At 39.1% G+C, this 6,657-nt stretch overlaps 1 long non-coding RNA gene across 1 annotated transcript; it reads left to right on the forward strand.

The window, feature by feature from the left end:
- Positions 1-1,444, forward strand: LOC138414168 (uncharacterized). Its single transcript, XR_011246589.1, has 2 exons — positions 1-339; positions 1,132-1,444. It is a non-coding gene; the product is annotated as an uncharacterized lncRNA (long non-coding RNA).
- Positions 1,445-6,657: the final 5,213 nt, after the last annotated feature.

The raw sequence follows: 6,657 nt of genomic DNA on the forward strand, positions 1-6,657 counted from the left end.
GTGCTGTCAGGTGTAAATATTGGAAAAGCAAAGTTCTCGTTTGCAAAGCTTCCTGCTTCCTGGTGGCTGGTGCCTTGTAATTGGTCTCTCTTGCCCAGTGCTGTAAGCTGGGCCCTCTCTGGAGGAGAAACCTGGGTTCCCGAAGACATGTGATTAGAGCCGGGGCCCCGCCAGTTGGCGAGGGAATCCCAGGGCAGGTGCTGGGCGTGGAGGCCACGGGGGCATAGACTACCAAGGTGACAGAGAACTGACCTTCTCTGGGGGCGCTGCACCTCGCTCACTCGCACACCTCACATCTCCCTGCTTGGCCCCGGAGGATGGCTGGTTAGCCAGAGACGGGTAAGATTCCTCAGGGAAGGAACAACCTAAGACAGGCACAGTCGCAGAGGGGCCATCAGGAGAGAACTTGGGGGCCAACAGAGGTGGGGCATAGACCCTCACCCCCCCAACTTTGCAGGAGCCTGAACCCTCACCCCTTTTGAGAGAGGTCTCTTGTCCCCATGGCTGCTTCGCTTCCCACGCCCAGCTCAGATGAGAACCCAGGTAGCAGACCAGAGACCTGGCCAATGGCAACTGCTCTTCCACCGCAGCAGGGCTCTGTTTCCCATTTCCTCCGTGAACCACAGCTTTTCTCTGTGTGGAAGCAAGGCTTTCCTCTGTGTGGCTCCCCTTGTCTTCCCCTGCCTTTGCCTAAGGTGATTTTTATAGGATTGCTTTTGGTGTTAGGAAATATGTATAGTTTTAATGCAGGGGTTTAGGAAAGACCCCAATTTAGGGTAAAAATCAAGAGAAGGATTATAGCTATTTTGGCTCCTTTAATGATTATATTTGTTGGGGAAATATAATGGTGGGAATATTTCTGCAGCAGCTTTGTACTTTAAAAGAAAAATTGTAAGAGTTATGGCCTCCTAGTGAAGTTGTAAACATGTTGGAAAATACCTGGGTATGGTGGCGAGTTTTTATGCAACAGTGAGTTTAATCAATGAGTTTATGGTACAATGCCCGCTCCCATAGTTTTTTAGAAGCATAAAAATAATGTGTATTGTTTTGATTATTATGGTGGGGTTGGGAAATTTGTAGATAAAATGTTATTTGAATATTGTTGATCACTAATAGAATTATATGTTTAAGTTTATGGATTGATCAAGCAGAATGTACAAGTACAAGAACACTTTAATCTCCTGAGAAGAACAAACAGAGTTCCTGACGTAGATGTGACCAACATGTGACTAACCACAGGAGAAAAAAGAGACTTTGGGCGATGGGAAAATTACCTAACCTGTTTTAATCAATCTGCTGATGTAAATCACCTTTGTTTTGTGGCCTATGTGGGGGAATTTTCGGCGTGGAAATGAAAATGTTAAATTTGAAAATGAGATCACTTTATAGTATAAAAGCTTTTGGAATCTTAAAAATAAATTTGTCAGATCCTTGCATCCAAGAAGAGGTGTACTGAGTTCTGTCCACGCCGACTCCGTCCTCCCCTTTGGGTGAATCCTGTTCAGCTGGGGCTGGTCCCCGGCAATTTTCCACTTTTCTAATCTGTTTTAAAAAACATAAAGAATTTTTATGTACACATTTTTATTTTTTAAAGCAACTTTCAACATTTTTATTTTTTAAAGTAACTTTCCATTTTTTCAACATAACAAGATGAATATTTACTTCTAAATTTTTGTAAAATACTCTATAACAGTGTATTTTATGAAAAAATGTGTATCATTATTCAGTCTTCCATTTCAATCCTCATATCTTTGTGAATTATCATTCCAGATAAAATAGTCACTGGGGAAAATGTGCCACATTAAAATAACCAGACTAGTATATATCAAAAGGGTTAAACCAAGATTTTACAAATGTAATCATATTCAGTGCTTTTATTTCCATTAAAAATGAGATTGTTAGGGGCTTCCCTGGTGGCACAGTGGTTGAGAGTCCGCCTGCTGATGCAGGGGACACGGGTTCGTGCCCCGGTCTGGGAAGATCCCACATGCCGCAGAGCGACTGGGTCCGTGAGCCATGGCCGCTAAGCCTGCGCGTCCGGAGCCTGTGCTCTGTCCGCAACGGGAGAGGCCACAACAGTGAGAGGCCCGCGTACCGCCAAAAAAAAATAAAAAATAAAAAGATTGTTAAAGTATTGCTTTAGTGTCGAGTGTTTATAACATTACTAAATTGTAAAATAAAATGAAATATGCTTTTGCTGTTAGAAATAGATTTTGTATGCTTTTTATAATTTACATAATACATCAGAGCAATGGTTCATGCATATATATCTAACATATCTATGTGTATGTATGTATCTATACCAAGGAACAAGGAAATATAAGGTAGATGGATTTTACATGATTTAAATTATCGTGCATACAGATATGCTCAAAGGAACAGAATCCACTGAATTTGGGCAATGATGTTCTCTTGGGGAGTAACTGGAAATGAGTCTCTGCCTTTCATGGTGTCAGAAACAGTGCCCAGTATCCCTCTTCTGTGGCTGGACTCTCAGCAGTAGTGGAGGTCCCGATGTGCTGCACTTCACCTGGCCCTCTGCAGCACAAGGACTCTATTTTGCCCCCTAGCCATATGTTTCAGTATGTCTCTATCACTGTGGAAGCCAAACTCTGATATGCTTCATAAAGTTTTGGATGAACTTGCAGAATGTGAATTCAAAACTTAATGAACATGGATTAACACTCTCCCTGGTCAGTCTTTGTTTATGGGCTTAACACATTAGACCTCTGACCCTTTCAAACCATTTTCATTGCATTATTGTAAACCCCTGACCCAGACAGGTGCAGTGCAATTGGATAATGCACCATAATAAATAACACCATTGTCCTAGCCATCATTTACCTAGTCTAAGTATGGGAAACTCTGGGGCTGTGTATAAATAGAAGCTTACCAAATTTTATCAGGGAAAATTAAATGTCAGTCCAAATTGTATTCTGACATCAGATTGAAATATTGTATTTAAAGTGATTACAGAATACAGAAAAATATGCCCTTTAACATTTAAAATTAATAATGTAACAAAATGAAATTAGGTAGAAAGTAGGCAAACTTTTTAAATAGGATGCTGACATAATATCTTTTTTTCTTGGTTTCTAGGGACTGGGAAGAGGAGGAAAAAAATACACATAACTGCATAGAAAGAAAAATTGGAAAAAGACACATCTGAATCTAGACAATTATGCTGAAGTGGACAACAAACCGTCTTCACGTACAAGAATGAAATTGGTTGGTCACACAGACCTTATGTAAATCTTGCAAAGAATGCTGAAGTCAGGACTATTTGGTTAGTTTTTATATGTCTATTCCAGGAATTTCCATAAGTCCACAGTTTCATCCAGGACCTACTGGGATTTGTAGCTTATTTGAATTTCAACAAGTTAATTGTTCAAGTTCCCTGAGGATTTATTTATGCCTGTTCTTGTGGTGATGGTAATATAGAATGGGTTATGTAATCATAGTGATGGGTAAGAAAAAATGTCCAACTAAATGGGGCTATCTAATGGAATGACTTATGTTAACATTCTCAGCTTTATTCTGTTCACCGTTGTTATCAAATCATAGATGGTATAGATGACATGCTTATCCAATTATAGGAGGCCCAACTGGAACGTACACCTTAAAATACCTAAACAAGGTGCAAGGGTATTGTTCACGCTGAGTAAGCTTTGATTTTTTTTAACAGAATGCCCCTTGCTCCCTAGAAAAAGCACTACACAACCCTAAATATCATCCAAGTTTCATAAGCAGAAAAAAAAAGAGCTATATGAAAAGGACTCAGTGCAGCAGAAACCATCTGGGCAATTATTTGCCTGGCTAACTCCTTGATCTCACATTGAATTAATTGTACCATAGATTTCAGAGTAAGAGCGATAATTCATTTATCACAAGATGGCTTCTAAGTGAAAAGGTTGAAGAAGACAGTTAATGTTGTTAAGGCATATATTCAGTACCATAATCACATAAATTTGTGTGAGTTCAATCATTATTAAAACCTTCTAATTAATTCTTATTATTACTCAATAAAAATAATAATTTCTTATTCTTAGAAAATGTTTGTTTCTATGTTTGCATTGCTTTAGGTTATTGACATAATGGGCCATCTAATTTGGTACCCTGAGAGCATGATTTCTAAATTTCACATTTGTACTGTTGTTAAATTTTGGTTGTTTTTAAACTAAGAATTTCTAACTGGAAGCATCAAACACTTGAAGAAAAAGGTTGTGAATAAGACTGCTTGTTTCCCTCCATATTCCTCTTCATGTATAAAGTACTCTATACGTGACTGTTCAGTTCTGAGATACCTATTTTAAGATGCTGCAGAGAAAATAAGAATTTCATTTTACCCTTCATAAGAAGTTATCAAATTTTTCCAAAACTTGGCTGAATATCAAAACATATAGCATTTCCTTTAGTCACAACTAAATAATTGTTTTCTAAGTTTTTGTTGTAAAAGAGAACATCAAACTTGCTAACATTTTTTTTTTCTTCCATGTGGCTTGCTGTAAAAGAAGGGTGCTAGTTTTCTGCTCGTAAAACAAGTCACTGCTAAGTCAGTTGGGAGGGGGGGTAAGGGCAGTTATTTAACAGTGTCTGTAGGTCCCAGGTCCAGGCACAGGGTGTTTAGACTCTCCACAGGGTTTTAAAGTTTGAGACCAAGGTGTCTGCAGGCTGTGTTATCTGGAGCATGACGTGCTCTTCCTGGCTTATTCAGGTTGCTGGAAGAATTCAATTCCTTGCAATTGTAGAATTGAGATCCTTGCTTTCTTGCTGGCTGTTGGCTAGGGGGATGTTTTTATTTTTTAGAGGCTAAACAGGTTCTAGACAAATGGCCTTCTTACAAAGTCGCAGCTCGCCTCTTGAAAGCCAGCAGGAAAGTGTGACCCTAATCTCCTAAAATGGAGTCATATAATAGAACAGGAGCAACTATCCCATCATCTCTGTCTTGCTATGTAACCTTGTCAAGGGGTGCTGTCCTATCATGTCTGCAGTTCTTGACACACTCAAAGGGAGGGGCAGATACACTGGTGGACTAGGATCTTGGCGGACATTTAAGAAATCTGCCTACCGTGAGATTTTGTTTGAAAACTCCCATTCTCTATGGAAATTTAGAGACTCTATTTTCCAGTTCTTTCACATGTTTATTCATTCCTTTAGTAAAGACTTAAGGTTGTCTCTTATGCTGCAGTGCAATTCCGACCCTAACTACCAAGAGACGCATAGGGCAAAATTTGGGAGGGTATCAAACTCAGACCTTTTGAATCTTGTCCCCATAGGGACACTCTGATGGGGGTCCCCATCAGAACACTCACTCTTCTGGTACATGGATGTGTTCATCAACCAGTAAGCTCACACAAGCATCAATGTTTTTAAGTGGGGCTTCATTTTGCAGGCATGACCTAGTGAAACATTAGCCATGTGCTTGAATCCAATCTTTATCCCCTCCTTTCCCAAGACGTTGGGCCAATGTCATGTGACTCAAAGCCCCAGTTCTCTAATCACAGGATTAGTCTTTATGGCATGAGAAGTTTCCATCTTTGAGTCATCTCCTTAGCATAAACTCAGGTATTTTCCAAGGATTTTCGATACATAACAAAGACACTCTTACAGCTTGAGAAAGTGGAGATTTTGGTGGAATATAGAGATGATCGGAACTCTGTAGACCTTCTTTAACAGATGTAGAAACCAAAGCCCAGTGGGGCCAAGCTACCAGCCTGATATCACATAGTGACAGGGTAATGACATAAATTTGTTATCTAACCCAGGGCATTTCTGAGAGTGAAAGGGGCTCTAGTAATAATTATGTTGGGACAACAGGTGTGGTGTCCTATGGTGTAAGAACAAACTCCCAATTCTTTTTCCTTTTATGGGTTGGGGGAGGAGGAGGAACATGCAACAGCGTAATTGAGATATAATTCACATACAATACAATTTACCCATTTATAGTGTAAAATTCTATGATTTTTAGTCAGTTCACAGAATCATCACAATCAGTTTTAGAACATTTTCATCACTCCTAGAAGAAACCTTGTAACCTTAGCAAGTATTCTCCTACTTTCTTTCCAATTTCTCTAGTCCCAGGCAACCACGATTCTTCTTTCTATATAGATTGACCTATTCTGGACATTTCATGTATAGGAAATTATACAATACGTGGCCTTTTGTGACTAGCTTTTTTTCACTTACCATAGTGTTTTCTAGGGTCATCCATATTGAACATGTATCAGTACTTCAGTTTTTGGTTTTTTTTTATAGCTTAATAATGTTTCATTCTATGGATGTACCACCTTTGTTTATCCGTTCATCATTTGCTGGATATATGAGTTGTTTCTACTTTGGGGTATAGTGAAAGATCCTGCTATGAACATATTTGTGCACAGTTTGGTGTACACCTATGTTTGCTGTTAGGAATATACATATGAGTGGAATTGCTGGGTTCTATAGTAACTCTATGTTTAACTTTTGGGGGAAATTTAAATGTTCAGAATCTCCCTCCAAGAGTTCCCTGGGAAATATCAGATCACTTTTTTTTCTTTTCTTTTCTTTTCTCTTATTATTTTTTATACAACAGCCTCTGGTGTGCCATTAACTGATCTAGGCTCTAAGACTATTATGGTAAACATGGTACACAGTGTTTTTTCCCTCACAAGGTAACAT

Source organism: Delphinus delphis, chromosome 9 (genome assembly GCF_949987515.2).
Source record: "Delphinus delphis chromosome 9, mDelDel1.2, whole genome shotgun sequence".
Classification (NCBI taxonomy): domain Eukaryota; kingdom Metazoa; phylum Chordata; class Mammalia; order Artiodactyla; family Delphinidae; genus Delphinus; species Delphinus delphis.